The sequence below is a fragment of the Ailuropoda melanoleuca genome, chromosome 4 (assembly GCF_002007445.2).
Source record: "Ailuropoda melanoleuca isolate Jingjing chromosome 4, ASM200744v2, whole genome shotgun sequence".
NCBI classification, from domain to species: domain Eukaryota; kingdom Metazoa; phylum Chordata; class Mammalia; order Carnivora; family Ursidae; genus Ailuropoda; species Ailuropoda melanoleuca.
In genome coordinates, this window is record NC_048221.1 from 57,471,000 (window position 1) to 57,487,107 (window position 16,108).

Consider the following 16,108-nt stretch of genomic DNA (forward strand, 5'->3'; position numbering starts at 1 on the left):
GGGGGAGGACGTTCTTTCTTTTGTGACCAGAAGACTCGAGGCAGCAGGGTGTCCCTTCCTGGACTGTGCCCAACAACAGCATGTCATTTAGCTTCAGGGTCCCAGGATAAGGAGATGCTCAGTAATGGTTCCTGACACCATTTAGGCTGCATTTTGCTTCAAGAAACAGAAAATTCCATGAGAAAATGACTTAAATAAGAAGGGAATATCATCTCGCACAACAAGAAGCCCCTCAGAACACTTGTCACATTTCCTTAGGGAAAGAGATTCTTCACACTTGCTTAAGCCAGTCCTAGCATGGAGAAGGGGAACTCTGTGAAAGATCCCAGCCCTGGGGCATATGGCTCTGGGGAAGAAGGCATATGCCTAGACCCCATCAGTTGTGTCAGCAAGGAGACGGGGAGACGGGGAGACGGGGGTGGGGGGATTTGAATGGATGATGTGTTGATACCCCAACCATCTAACACTGAAGAGCCCGGTGCAGGCTCTCCTGTGAATGCTCAGGGAGCTCTCCTTATATTGCATAAATGCCAAAATACCTTCCACCTGCTCTGTTCGGAGCCCACTTGGCTTCCAGGACTTTGCCTTTGTGGCATCCTATGCCAGGACACTAGCTGCTGGCCTCCTAGTCCTCTTTGCCGGGCTTATCCCTGGCTATTTTTTAAACCTCAGCCTAGAAGTCATTTGTCAGCCCAGCCATCCCTGGTCCCCAGGTCTGGGCTGATACATTCTTACAGTGCCCCGTACTCCCTTCAAATCAATGGCCATTTCACAAGGGCCTCTGTGAGTGTGTCTCTTCTGCTGTCCTGTAGGTCAAGAGGACCTGTCCTGAGGACAAGAACTATGCCCTGTGACCCCTTGGCCCTAACGCTTTGCACAGTACCTAGCATGCAGAAGGTGTTCCATAAATATTTTGTCAGATGTCAATGGATAGTGGATGGTGAGGGGATATGAATGGAAAAATAAATATTTACATGAAACAATGAAAATTCTTGGCGATGAATGAGTGGGTGGGTGGATGGATGGAGAATGTATGTATGGCTGAGTTATGCATGTGTAGGTGGGCGGGTGGGTGGTGTATTGATGGGCGGATATGCAATGGCTGGGTGGAGGGGTAGAGAGGTGGGTGAATGGGTGGGTGGATGGGTGTATGGATAGATGATGCATGTATGGGGGGTAGATTTTGGGGTGGGTATAGATGGGCAAAAGGAAAAATGGACAGATGGGTGCGTGTGCGCTCTCCGAATCTACCACGGGGTGGCGCCCTGAACCACTTTGAGTCCCCGGCCCGGCGAATGCCCTTCTGCCCAAAGGGGACTTACAAAAGAGGAACCTTTTGTCCTAGGTAGCGGCGAAAGGTTCCCGGGTGACGCAGGCTTGTAAACAAGTTGAAAAGACGCTGCCCTACGGGCTCACGTCAAGCGGGACCGCGCAAACAGTGCCACCTCGACCTTGGCTCCCTCGCCCGAGGCCGGTATCCGGCTGTTCCCAGTGCGAGCGTGAACTGAGCTTGCAGACAGGAGTCCTGCGGGCCGCTCCTGCGAGGTCTCAGACATGAGCGCAGCCACCACTTCCCGGGCCACAGCGTCCCGCCTAGGGACTGCAGACGCCTGCCTTGAATTGCTGCAGAAAGTCGCAGGGAGATGTTGGGGGCAGGCGGGATGTCTCAAAGCCTATGCAGTTCCTTTTGCCCACATGGGAACACACATTATCCTGAGCGGCCTGACTTCAAACCTAATGGGAAATCTACATCCTAGCAAACTCCAGCCCAACGCCGTCCATCCTAGCCTTGGCTCCATCAGAACCTTAATATTCCAGAGCCCGATTCAGGCTCACATTTTGAAACTGACCCTCCCCGAACACTAACCCAAGGAGTCTTTACCCCAACTGTGCTGTGCCTTTTAGGGCAAACCCATGCCTAACCCCAAACCCCCGTCTTCTGACTAATCAGAGCACCCTTAAACCAATAGTAATAAAACTTAATACGAACCACCTCCAAAACCAACCTAGATGCTTCAAAACCCTGAAAAATAGACAAATGCACAGTACATCCTGAGTGCCAATTCACTCCCACCTACGTGGTGGTGTGGGAAAGTGCTGGCAACCTCAGCATTTACCAATGCCGAGTATTACCACTCTCTTTTTTGCCAATTTGATGGCGAGAAAAATCCCAAGTATCATTTTAATTTGCATCTCTGAAGGACTTAACTGCAACTTTCCCCAACAACTATTTATTAAATGTTAATTGACATTTATTTAAGCTGTATGATAAAAACCAGCACTTCCCTGCCCCATGACACTCCCCTCTTCTCAACTCTTCTGGTTGTTTCTTCTGATATATGTCTTCATTTCTGTAAATAATATGTTTAAACTTCAGTCTCTTGATTGAATTGTAGGTAAGTATCAGCCGACTTCCTATCATGGGAGGTGAAGATGGAACACCCCATGCAACCCTGGGCTCTGTTCATCAGCTTCCCAGTGTGGTTGACTCAGGGTTTGAGAACCCATTCTTTGTCCTATTAGTGTTGCTCCCTTCTGACACTTCCCTGTACAATGTTTGCTGTTCTTCCTGAAATCAAACACTTTGTTTTCTGCCTTCTTAGTTTTACCCATTTTTTTTAATTACAAAGTATAGAAATCATACAGAAGAATGTATTATAGTACTTTATTTATTTATTTTTAAATAGTTATTTATTTTGAGAGAGAGTGGGGGAAGGGGCAGAGGGAGAGGGAAAGAATCTCAAGCAGACTCCCTGCTGAGCATGGAGCTAGATGTGGGCCAATCCCAGGACCCCCGAGATCACGACCTGAGCCAAAACCAAGAGTCGGATGCCCAACTGACTGAGGCACCAGGTGCCCCAAGAATAATTTTATTAAAAAGAAGAAGAAGAACAACAACAACAACAACAACAACAACAAATATCCAGGCTAAGAACCAGAATTTTTCCAGTCTCTTAGAAATCTGGGAGGTCCTCACCCTGACTTCTGTGATGTGCTTTGTCTGGTTTGTTTAGTTTTATCATCCACGTGCATGTTCTTAGATGGCAGCTTGTTTAGTCTCGCCTGGTGGTGAACATAGAAATGGGAGCATTTACTCTTCTTTGCAGACTTGCTTTTTTGCTCAGCATTGAGAGATTTGTCTACCCCAGCTCACGTGCATGTGGCCCGTTCATTTTCATGGTTACACGGTAGCATTTCATTGTAAGACTGTAACACAGTCGATCTATTTTACTGTTGTGGACGTTGGGCTGTGTCTGTTTTTTTTCTTTTACAAACAATGCTTCTAAAATCAATTTTGTCTATGTTTCCTGATGCACAGATACGAGAGTTTTTTTGGGTTCACACTGGGGAGTGGAATTGCTGGGTCAGAAGACGTGCATTTGTTCCATTTTCCTGGGTAATACCAAATTGTTTTCCAAAGTGGTTGCACCAACGTACAGCCTGTGAACAGGGAATTTAAGTTCTCTTTGATCTGGTTCCTTGCCAGCACTCTGTATTATCAGGCTTTTAAATTTCTGCCAGTCTGATCTGCAATGTTATCATGGCCAGATAGTATCTGCTTACACATAGGCCTATGTCCAGGCTCTATTTTATTCAATTGATCTTTCTGTCATCGGTTCCATTCTATGTCATGATCACAGACCCTTGCAACCACTGTCAAGATCACTTCCTAATGGACAAACACTCTCTGAGAGAAAGTCACAGGATGTAAACTTTTGAGAATTTCCAGACATTCACCTAATTGATAGTTTTGCTGGGTACAGAATTCTAGGTGGGATTGATTTTTTCTTCTGGGGTGCTGAAGGCATTTTGTAGCCCCTTGTGACAGATAATATCTCCCCAAAATAGCCAGAGCAATATGTCTTGTCCCGCAGGCACTTCTAGAACCTGGTGACTGTCAATTAAAATACAGACACCATTTCTTACCTCCTGAGCCTGGGGGACTGCACAGCTGTCTTGGCAAATGTGGCAGGAGTGAGCTTGTATGATTTTCCAGGCCCCATCAGAAAAGATGATACGGTTACTTCCTGGCTCTCTCTCAGGACACTCGGCCCTGGAAACCAGCGTCCGTGTGCTGAGGAAGTCCTGGCTACATGGAGAGGCCATGTGTGGGTGTTCTGGCTGGTAAACCCAGCTAAAACTTCAGCCGAGAATTTGCGTCAATTCCCAGCACTATGATGAGCAATCTTTCAGATCGTTTCAGCTCCCAGATTTTGAATCACCCCAGCTGATGCCAAGTGGAGCAGAAGTGTACTATCTCCACCAAGCCCTACTCAAATTGAAGATCTGTGAGCAAAATAAATGCGGTCATTGTTTTAACCACTAAGTTTTGGGGTATTTGTTATGTAGCCAATGCAACCGGAATTCCTTTATGTACGCCAGCTCCTGGCTAAGCAGGCCCTGAGGATGCGAAGGTGAGTGGGCTGTTCCCTGATTTACGGAGATCATAGTATATTCAATTCAATATAAAAAATTTTAAACTTAATGCAAGAGAGCGTGAGTAACCCTCATACCCCCCAGTGCCTTGACATCCCCTCCTGTTTACAGCAGTGTACTTGGACTCAGCAGCGCATTGCCTTACAGTAGAAGGCACAGTGGTAGGTCTGCTTCTCTGAGGAAGTTTGATCAGATTTTGCTGGTGACAAGGAGGTGACAAGAAGTTGGAGAGAGATAGGCTGCAACCTTTTTGCCCATGCTGGCCCCGTTTGCAGTGTGGTGGTCCCGAATGCACCTCACCTCCGCCCACTCCAAGTCTGGCATGAGCAAGCACAGCTCTTCCCTCCCAAGCATGGACTGGAGCAGGGATTTAGGAAAGGTCTGTTGAACTGGGCTAGAGAGCCATGCTCCTAAGACTTCAGGAGGCACGTTTCGACCTAGGCGACGGGCAGAGATGCTGGGCTCTGGAACACACCGCAGCTTAGCAAGAGCCAGAAAAGCAGTCGTTGCCCTGCAGTCACTCCTGACCCCAATGGAGCAGAAGGGGGAGGTCACTTTAGGGAAGAGTGTGGCTGCTGTGACGGGAACTCTGGTGAGGCCAGAACGGGGCAGAGGGGCACAGGAAATCCTCCCCCCTACTCCCACGTCCAGGAGCATATAAGGCACGAGCTGCTGACAGCAGGGACCTTCTCTGGCCTGGCTGTCGGTGGTGGGTTGGAGCCAGGCAGGTGCTGGTGCTTGGGCTGAGGTTTGAGATGAGGCCTTGGAATGACCCCTTGGGGTGGCCCCAGGCTGAGCAGTGTGACGTTATTCCTTCAATCATTCAAGAAAGACTTATTGAGCATTCATCACCAGCAGGCACAATGGGAATGCAGCAAAGAACAAAAGAAGCAAAAATCCCTCCCCTCAAAGAGCTAACCTTCTCAGGGAGAGAATGCACAAACGGCCCAACAGGCAGCAGGCCAGATGGAGAAGAGGCAATGGCCAGTTAAAAAGCCTGGTGAGGGGACCGGGGAGGGTCTGGCTGGGGTGGGGAGTTGTTACTTTGTACGGAGTGGTCAGCAGGGGCCTTCTGGGAAAGGGGACTTTGGCAAAGCAACTTGAAAATGGTGATGGCATGAGTCAACCTCTTCCTGGGAGACCTGAATCCAGGAGAGTGCCAGTGTGGGTGAACCCTGAGGGGGAGCGGGATGCAGGAGTGGAGGGAGGACAGGCAGTGCTTAGGGTGCAGAGCAAGTGAGGGGGAGGGTGGTGGCAGGGCCTTGCAGCTCATTGTCTGGGCTTTCACGTCCCTAGGTGAAGTGGGAAGCTGTTGGTGGGCTTTGGAGAGAGGAAGATGTGTGCTGACTCATGCTGTAGGAGGATCGTGGCTGCTGCATTGGGAAGAGACAGAAGCGTAGGGTCCCAGAAACATTGGAGCATGTTGCTGGGTGCTGGTCATGAGACAGAGAAGCCAGGGAGGACTGCGGAGATGATTTTGGCCTGAGCGCCAGGTGAGTGACCGCTGGGTGATGGAGGAGTTCTCCCCCCCCCACCCCCCGCTTGCCCAGCCCTGAGCCAGACTGCAGCTCACCCCTGCACTCCCACCCCGAGCTCACAGTTACTGCTGTCAGCAGGACTGGAGAGAAAGCTGACTCAGATGGAAATCATTTGTTCAGTCATTTCTTCACTCAGCAAACATTTATTGAGCTCTCCTACTATGTGCCGGACACATGGTAGGAGCTGGAGGTCTGTGATGGTCTCTGCCCCATGGAGCTCTCAGCACGTTGGAGCAGAGATGTGGATCACGTGAAGACAGGCATAGGGAGGGAGCAAAGGGCTTCATGGGACAGGAGGAGCAAAGGGGTTCATGGGACAGGAGAAGCACCGGAGGGAGGCCCCTGCACTCACCAGGAGGCAGGCCAGTGTGAGGGGGAGCGGGGAGAGGTGGGGAGGGGGAGGGCGGAGACATGACAGGGATGACAGATTAGGAGGACTGAGGAGCGGGGACAGAGATAACCGGAAGCCCACACGGAGGGCAGGGTGGTCAGAGCGGGCCTCCTAAAGAGCAGTTCAGACCAAGTTGAAAGGCGGGGAAGGAGCCCAGCAGGGAGGTCAGGGTGAAGCAGGACCGAGAGGGGCAGTGTCCGTGTGAGACACCCGAGGTCACGAAGGCCCTGGGGAACTCCAGGAACTCCCCTGAAGTGTCAGTCAGCTTTTGCTCTGTAACAAACCACCCTAAAAAGTAGCGCATAAAACCGCAGCCACTGATTTTGCTGGAGATTCTGTGGATCAGCTGCGTGGGCGGGGCTCTGCTGAGTGGTTCTGCACCTGCACATGCTGAGCTCGCTCACGTGTCTGAGGTCAGCAGGCAGGTTGTTGGAGCTGGGGGCCTTGGAGGCCCTGGGTGAGAGAGGGCTCCCCTGCTCCCCTGTGGGCTAGCCTAGGCCCGGCCCTCGGCAGCTGGGCAGGAGTGTGAGTGCAAGCTGCAAGGCCTAGGACACCCGGGCTCAGAGTGGCACCATGTCACTGCTGCCACTTTCTGTGGAACAGGGTGAATCACAGCCCAGCCCAGACTCAAGGGATGGAGAAGCCACTCCATTTCTGATGGGAGAGCCTGGAGGGATGACGTGCCTGCCCTGGTCAGTGGGCTGGACTCGAGGGCAAGGAGGGGTGTGGGGTGGCTGCAGGGGGCAGAGTCTGTGTTGTGCAAGGGGAAACCGCTTAACTAGGGGCTTACGCTCATGAACATCTTTCAAAAATTGGGATGGATTGGAGCAGACAAGAGTAGATGTGGGAAGAGCCACTGCTCTGCCTTCTGGATGAGAGGGAGTTGGTGTGGACAACGTCCCGGGGACTGGGGAGGGAGAGGCGGAAAGAGAATCTACAGGACTAAGTGATGGTCAGCCGTGGAGCCGGGAAGAGGGTGATGGGGGTGACCTTTCAGGATCCGGACCCCAGAGTTCTCTGCCCAGATGACTCAGAGCCCACTCCTAGGCCTGACCCTCCCAAAGGGACGCTGTGTCACAAGTGTATGCCCCGGTAGGCCCGGGAGGGGACGGCGCGGCTTGTGGAGGCAGGCGTGCGTATGGACAGGACTTGGGCCCCAGGGTCCATGCCTGAGTGCACTGGACCCTGAGACTCTGGATGGAGCCAGGAAGGGAGGAGAAGCAGGTGGGTGGTGCCTCCATTTCCCTCTCACCCCGAGTTCCACAGATACTAGGGCTAAGCCTGGTGGGGTCAGGGAGAGCAATAACCAAGGGCTGGTGCTGTCTCAGAGATACTCACGTAGCGATGCAGACAGGTGACCGGATTCTAAAGACTGGAATTCAGGGGAGAGATCCCAGCAGGAGATAGGAATTTGAAAGTCACTGGCAAAAAGATGGAATACGAGCGGCCCACACGGATGGTGTCATTGGGAAAAGGCTGCTCCCGGAGGGTAGTATCGTTCTGCAGGGTTGTTTTGAGGAGAGGAAAAAAAGTTTCTCCCCTCGTAATAAATAGGCTGCTTGACACAGAAGTATCAGAAAGTGGCTGATTTCATCAGTGATGAGATAAAGCAGGCCTGAAATCCACGGCACATGGGCAAGGAAGATAAAAAGCAAAGAAAGATCGACACAATCAAGCCATAATACCGAACAGTGATGGGATCTGTGAGCACGGGAGATGTGCTTGACAAGCCTCCAGGAGGCAGGAGGCAGGAGCCTGGCGACCCGAGGACGAAGAGTGGAGTTCCCCTTCGGGGCGAGACACAGAGCTGCGCTGTACAAGCCAGGGGCCGGGGCGGAGGAAGAAGCAAGGCAGGGTGGAAACCGTGTGGGTGAGAGTCTGCCCACATCAACCCAGCAAGACAAACTCCAAACCTCAGTGGCCACACCCAGCCGGCACATTTGTACATTTGTGTTTTGCCGAACATGCAGAGCCCCGAAGCTTCCTGGCAGAGAACAGAAATTACTTTTAAAGACATGAGCTTCAAAATGTACTCCTAAGAAACAGTCCCGAGCAACAGAAACCCTCCGGCGGGAAGAATAACACAAAAGGATTTTACGACCAGCTTGAGCGGAGCTCCTCACCCTGGCCGGAGCTTCTGCGACCCGCAGCTGGCACTCTGTCTCAGCCAGATGCCCCTGGGCTGAGAGCGTTTCTCTTGGCCCCGGCGTTTTCCTTCTCTATCTCACAGATGCGGAAAGTGAGGCCCAGACAGGCCTGGACACGTGAAGGCCACACAGCTGGCTGGTCTGTGTGTCTGGGGCCTTGCCCCCCCCCATTGTTCTGCCTTTCCTGGTGGTCAGTATCCCCGAGAGGCCCTCCATGCAGGCCCCACTCTGTGACCCAGCATCCTTCTGGTGACCGCTACTCTTGGCTCCTGTCTGTCAACGGCTCCCCCCAGGCCCTGGGATCCAGGCTCCCCCTACCTCTGGTCCCCCGTCCAGCCCTGCCTGCCGCTCTGGTGGGCAGCCTGCGGCATCCCAGGTGGATGGCAATGCTTCCACCCCCTCCTCGAGCCATGCTCTGTGCCAGGTAGCTACCGTCATGGCTCCCATTCCTCACAAGGTGAAGTGGAGATTCAGGGAAGTCAAGGGGCTTGCTTGAGTTCCCGTCTCTGGGGAGATTGCCCGGGGTCAGACCCGAGCCTGACCTCTCGTCCCCCTGCTGGCTCATCTCTCTGACAAGGACTCCATGTTCTATTGTCTTTACGAATGTCTTCTCTCAGGGTGAGGCTTGTGACTTTTTTGTCCAGAACGCATAGGTCTTCAAGAGCCTGGGCTCTGGCTTCAGGGGACTTGGGTTCAAGTCTGACCTCTGCCATCTTTGAGCTGTGTGACCTGGGGTGAGTTCCGTTACTTCTCTGTGCCTGGGTACCCTTATCTATACAACAGGACCATGAGTGCACCGGCTCTCTAAGGTTACGTGAGCATTAAATGGATGAATACTGGCAAGGCACTTGGAAGAGAGCCTGGCCTGGGCTAAGCTCTTGGTCCCGCTGAGGGTCCTGCTGGCTTCACACTGTGCTGCTGCTCAGCCTCAGACATCCTCATCCAGTTTACAGAAAGAGCCTCCAAGTGGTCTCCTGGATCACCCAACCTCACCCTTCTCCTTTGACTTTCCCCGTGTTGCTGTGGCAACACTGGCCTCCTTGAATTTCTCAACTACACCAGGCCAGCTGCCTCAGGACCTTTGCACTATTTCCTCTTCCCTTCACCTTCAAGACTGCTGTCACCTTCTCAACAAGCCCCGGTCCTACTGGCCTGTTCCACATTGCAGCCTGCATCTCCGACCTGAACACATCACTTGGCCCCACTTCTTATTTCTCCACAGTATCTCTCTCTTCTGACCTTCCCTATCATTGTCTGTCTGAGTCTTTCTGCTGTCTGTTTCCTATCTTCCTCTGATAGACTACAAGCTCCTTGAGGGCAGAAATCTTTGCCTGTGTGTTCACTGACATGGTTCAAATGCCCAGAGAGTAGCTGACACCCAGCAGTGATGAGTCATGCTGACGGAACTGGGGATATTCTTGAGTGTCCTTGCATGGAAGGGGGAGGCCTGCACCTCAGACCCCCGCCTGACTGCCACGTGCTTCTAGTGCCCAGACCACAATCTGAATCAGACTTCTGCAGCCCTAGCTGTTCGCGCCCCTGAATTTTCCTGGCTTCTCCGGCAGTGGCAACATGCCCAGTACTGTCTGGAAAATATTTGCTTTTGCAAGAAGTGGCCAGGAGGCATGGAAAAAAGCCCCAGCGAGGACCAGGACCAGCTAAAGACCCATTTTCAGGCAGCTGAAGAGGTCTTGATCCTGAGGATGGAGGATGGCCTGAGGCTGGGTGGGGGTCGGTGGGAGAAGAAGATGCAGGAAGATTCAGAGACTGCATGCCCTGGCAGCCTCCAGTTACCCCAAGTATAGAGGCTGGGCCCTACAGGGGTGAGACAGTGATCCCCCCCTCCTCGGCCAGTGATTCCTCCTCCCTAGCCCACAAGAGGAATGGGAGCTAGGCAGGGTTGCTGGTGGGCAAAAGGGTTAGGAGTCAGTTAACCCAATTCTCTTTCTTTCTTTCTTTCTTTCTTTCTTTCTTTCTTTCTTTCTTTCTTTCTTTCAGTAGGCTCCATGGCCAGCATGTAGCCCAGCATGGGACTTGAACTCAGGACCCCGAGATCAAGACCTGAGCTGAGATCAAAAGCCATAGGCTTAACAGATTAAGCCACCTAGCAGCCCCTGCCTCTTTGATTTTCTTATCTAAAGTCAATGAGATACCTTTCAGATATTAATCCCACTTTAAAAATGCAAATACCCTTGGGGCGCCTGGGTGGCTCGCTTGGTTGAGTGTCCAACTCTTGATTTTGGCTCGGGTCATGACCTCAGGGTCCTGGGATTGAGCCCTGTGTTGAGCTCCACACTCAGCAGGGAGTCTGCTGGAGATTCTCTCCCTCTGCTACCCCCCATGCTCGTTCTGTCTCTAGAATAAATAAATAAATCTTTTTAAAAAATACAAATACCGTTGACCTGACGCCCCTACTCCCCTTACCCTGCCCAACCAGTCCATTATGCCACGGGGGGAGCTGACTGTGAATGGTGAGTCATACACACAGCGGAACTGTCTGAGATGTCAGGGAATGTCCCCTGTATCCATATGGAACAGCCTCAGGGAGATTGTTAAGCAGCACGTGTATGCGTGCACGTGTGTGTGCGTGCGTGTGCATGTGCATTAAAATCCACATTGTGTATTAAAGAAGGCCATCCTTTTCTGCTTAACATATCCATAGAAATGGCCACAGGGTGGCCTCTGGGAAGGGGCGCTGCAGCGGTGGGGGGGGGCAATAGGAGGAACACTGGTTATTCACTGAACACCTTTCTCTACCTTTTGGCTTATTTGCTGTGTGCGTGAGTTACACAGAAGAGTCTGCAACACTGAATGAACACATGTGGCTATGGTCCCAGCAGTGGGCATGCTGGGCACACTCTCACTCATGGTACCAGACTTCCATTCCCTTAGCGCCCCACTCAGGGCTCAGCTCAGGAAAGGCACGTGGTGCGTTCTGTTTTGAACCAGGGACAGCCCACTCCTAAGTCACTGGGAAGCAGGTGGAAAGAATGTGGCAGTCCTGGGCCATGGGGTGCCCAGGACCTTGGATCCAGGGCTGATGGCAGGGTAGCAAAGGGCCCCTGCACAACTTCCCTCTGCCCTCGGCTGGAAGCAAGCATTTCTGTCTGGCCTGCTTACCTCCACTTCACTCCCTGTGCTCACCAGGCTGTGGACACACTGGCCTTCTGTCAGTCTGCCTCACCTCAGTGCCTTAGCACGTGCCGAGCTTGGCTAGGAATGCTCTTGTGTCACTCAGCCCGGCCGGGCCCTTCCATGTAAATGCCCTAAGAGGAGCCATCTTGATGTTGCAATTCAACTATGCCTCCTGCTCGCCTTTTCTTCTGCCTCAGTCTGTGGCTGGTTTTCTTCATCCACGTTACGGTTAAGCTTCCTTCCTGACAGGTGTTTATGGAAGTGCCTGGAGCACGGGCTGTGTGGGTCTTGTCTGCTTCCTTCTCCTCAGCACCCAGCACACAGCCTGTTCTTGGTAGCGAACACACACACCTTTTCTTTCCCTTCTCTTTTGATAGTATCCTTTTCTTTATTTTTTGTTCTTAACAATGCTGATTACACTTTACTGAAGGGATCCCATGACTCACGACTGGGTTCTAACTTGTAGTTGGACAGAGAGATAAAGACATCTGCAAACGACCATGAAGGGAAAGTGCGCCATCCAGGCCTGCCTCTGTCCCTGCCCCTTCCCTGAGCATGTCAGGGTCGTGGAGATAATGGAATGTCACATATCTTCCTTCATCCCCCTGGATTGGGCTGGGCCCCCCACCCCAATGCCATCCCAGGCTGAGCTCTGTCTCTGTCTTTGTTTGCTTTTGCCTTCAGAATATCCCAGCATGATGCCCTTAACCGAATGACACACCTGGGGGTGACACACCCAGGATACCCGGGAATGGACAGACCAAGAAGGAAAATATTCAGCTGTGGGTGAGCTGCCCTGTCCAGACCCGCAAGTGTCCCCTGCTCCCAGCCACGCCTCTGCCCTGGGCTGCCTGTGGCCCAGTAACAGAGGGGGCACGTCGCACAGCCAGCTCGGTGGCATTCTGACCGGCGGAGTGGGCGGATACTCTGAGCATCGTTCCTGGCCTCGCTGCTGTGCGGAGCAGGGCCCGGCCCCAGGCCTGTGTGCCTTGACATGTGCTCTCTCCACTCCACCCTGCTCCCTCCGCCACAGTTTTGCATCTTGTGTTTTTCCCTGAGCCTTCAAAGAGGAAACAAAACCTTTTCCTTACAGGAACCCAGTCTGATCCCTGGCTAGTCCTGAAGTTCCGCCACCTCCCTTACTTCCAAAGCTATTTGCATTTCCTCTGCCACTGCCTGGTCAAAGTCGGCACCATCTCTCGCTTGGCTCCTCCGTGCACCCATCAGTCTCATGCCCTCTGCCGGGTGATGGAGGCTGACGTTGCACCTCACTGGGTGCCCGAGTGGTTCGGCCAATAGGAGGCACTGCAGGCAATGGGACGGCCAGCCCCCGCCTTACCGCGCTGTCCTCCGGCTCCTCCTGGCCTCGGTGGGACTGCGCTGCCCCTCACGGGCCCCACCTCTGCCCAGAGCCCTGTCATTGATTCAGTATCACCCGTTTGAGTGCATTGTCTTGTCCCTCGGGGACACCGGGTGGACCCATACATCGCAGACACTCCCTTTTGCATACAACAGCAGAACAGTCTTTAAAAAACCTCAATCTGGTCCAGTCTCTCCCTCCCCGAACACTTCCGTGGACTCCCATTGTTCTGAGAATACAAACGCAAATCTTTATTACCATCGACAATAGAGTTGCGTCCCTCAGCGGGTCAGGAGGTTAATTGCATGGGTTGCATTTCTTTCCTTTCTTTTTTCTGCCTCCGTTTAATGACACGAGAGCAGAGTAGACAGTAGAAAACACCAGCGCTCACAGCAGGGAGCCCAGGTTGGGTGATAGTAGGAGACTTTTGTTCTGGTAACAGGCAAGCTGGTTGAGCCAGAAGGTGATGTCTCCCCGTGGGTTGTAGTGCCAAATGTTGGAATCCCGGGCCTTCCCTCATCTCCTCTCCTGCTTCTGCCTCATCCCCATATCTCCCTGGCTCCCAGCCTCAACTTCTTGTCAGTGCCTCAAACCCACAGGCTCTTTTCCACCGGGGCCTTTGGCATTTGACGTTCCCTTGGCCTGGATTGCCCTTCCCTTAGTTCTTACCAAGAATTCCTTCTCACGGCAATGTCGCCTCCTCAGAGAGGCCCTCTCGGGTTGGCCCACCTGCAGCAGCTTGCCTCTGTCTTGCCATCAAGGGACGTTGGTGCATTAGAATCTCCATGAGGGCAGAAAAAGCTGTTGGGTGAGTATTATTACCTGTTCCTAGCACTTACTCTCATGAGTAGTTATGAGGTCCATTCCCTTGTCTCCTTGCTTATCCCCACTAGAGTAGAAGCTCCCAGAAGGTAGGCCCTTGCCTCTTGCTAACTGCTGTATCCCCAGACCACTGCATGGCACACAGTAAGTGCTCAATAAATGCCTGCTAAATGAGTGAGTGCATGAACTGCTTCTGTAGCTGAGAACAGGGAGGTTTCAGGGAAGCATATCCCAGGATGCCTTGTATGTTTGACCACACTGGGTGGGGGCTGGGGCTGGGGTTCAGAGGAGTGGGTGCAGGTGGGGACGGCTGCGGGCCCTCGAGCCTCAGACCTCCGGCTCCTTGCCTGCCCTGGGCCATGCTCGTGTCAGCGCTGACAGCTTGGAGGGTCTAACACCGCCCTGACCTGACAGCTGGCGCACCCTCCAGGTTCCTGCTCCAGGGGACAGGTCCCTTCATGTGGCAGAAAGCTCAAGGACGTGCACCAGGAGAGCCTCTGGCCTGCGTCTGCCACTTGCAGGCTGTGTCAGCAGACACGTTCCTCTTTGCAGCCCAGCCCCTCAGCTGACAAATCAAGATGGGAGGTAAGACTTACCGTGAGGACTGAGTGAGGCAATGCACTCTGCAGCCGGCCCGGCGCAAGACTGGGGCGCAGTTTGACCCCGACTTGGCATACATCATTCCAAATTGTGGGCGGAGTGGGTGCCCGCCAGTTTGGCCAGCTGGAGAAGGAGCATCTTGTCCCGCGATGGCTACCCATTACATGACGGTCGTGGTTCTTGAAAGGCCACGGACTGGGCCCCCTCCCTTGGTAGCTTCCCCCGAACCCTCTTGTGTGCAGCTCTGGGAGAGCTGAGCAATGGGGCTTGGCCTCGCAGAGTTTTTCTCTTCTTGAAGGTGGGGGTTGTGTAAAAGGCCAGCACAGGACGGGAGAAAGCGCTTAAGCTGGGAAAGCGTGTGGGGAAGGACAGGCCTCCAGGGATGGCCGGCCTTGACTGTTAAGACAGGGGAGGTCCTGATCTCAGCACACACCCATCCGAGGAAGCTCCAGCTGGCCTAAAGAAGCTAATGAGAACAGGAACCATGGCAGCACTAGAAGGGGATGTGTCCCTATGTAGCAAGACGAAAATGTGCCTAAGCCGTATGGAACCCTGAAAGAGAGGAGTTTGCTAAACATGACACCAAAGGCTTCTAGAATCCGTGACTGCATTTGGTTACGTAAATCTAAACAAATCTTGCAACTCCAAGAACGGGGTTGGCCACATCCATGGTGCACAGAATTCAAGCAAGAGAAAGATCAGTATTACCACACGAAGAAGAGGATAAAACAGGCACTCTACAAAGACACACCAACCACCAGTGAGATGTAAACATAGGAAAAAATTCAACTTCACCAATGATCCGAGAGATACAAATTCAAACAACAGCACTTTTTTTTTTAATGATTTTTTTAAATTATATTATGTTGGTCACCATACAGTACATCCCCGGATTCCGATGCAAAGTTCGATGCTTCGTTAGTTGCGCATAACACCCAGTGCACCATGCAATACGTGCCCTCCTTACTACCCATCACCAGTCTATCCCCTTCTCCCACCCCCTCCCCTCTGAAGTCTTCAGTTTGCTTCTCATAGTCCATAGTCTCTCATGCTTCATTCCCCCTTCTGATTATCCCCCCTTTCTTTATCCCTTTCTTCCCCTACCGATCATCCTAGTTCTTATGTTCCACAGATGAGAGAAATCATATGGTATGTCTTTCTCTGCTTGACTTATTTCACTTAGCATTATCTCCTCCAGTGCCGTCCATGTTGCAGCAAATGTTGAGAATTCGTTCTTTCTGATAGCTGAGTAATATTCCATTGTATATATGGACCACAGCTTCTTAATCCAGTCATCTGAAACAACAGCACTTTTTAAAAACCTGCCACACTGGGAAAAACTGCCCAAAATTTTGTCACTTTTTATAAAGTGCTAATACTCTGTATTGACGAGGATATGGAAGATGGGGATTGGATTCATCGATGGCGGAGATCCAGACTAATATAATTTTTGGAGGACAAGCCGGTCATAAGATACCAAATCTAAAAATACCCTTTCATTCAGAAATCTCACTTTTCAAATTTATCTTTAAGAAATAGTAGGATAGGGGTGCCTGGGTGGCTCAGTCAGTTAAGCATCTGCCTTCAGCTCAGGTCATGATCTCGGGGTCCTGGGATCGAGCCCTGCATGGGGCTCTCTGCTCAGTGGGGAGTCCGCTTCTCTCTCTCCTCCCTGCTT

General features: G+C 52.3%; 1 long non-coding RNA gene across 2 annotated transcripts; it reads left to right on the top strand.

Moving 5' to 3' along the window:
* Positions 1 to 2,873: 2,873 nt before the first annotated feature.
* On the top strand, positions 2,874 to 15,306 carry LOC117801941. 2 transcript variants are annotated; one of them, XR_004624807.1, is made up of 4 exons: positions 2,874 to 5,437; positions 5,734 to 5,930; positions 12,333 to 14,415; positions 14,729 to 15,306. It is a non-coding gene; the product is annotated as an uncharacterized LOC117801941 (long non-coding RNA). The 2 variants fall into 2 exon arrangements; XR_004624806.1 differs by having other exon boundaries at positions 12,333 to 15,306.
* The last annotated feature ends 802 nt before the right edge of the window (positions 15,307 to 16,108 follow it).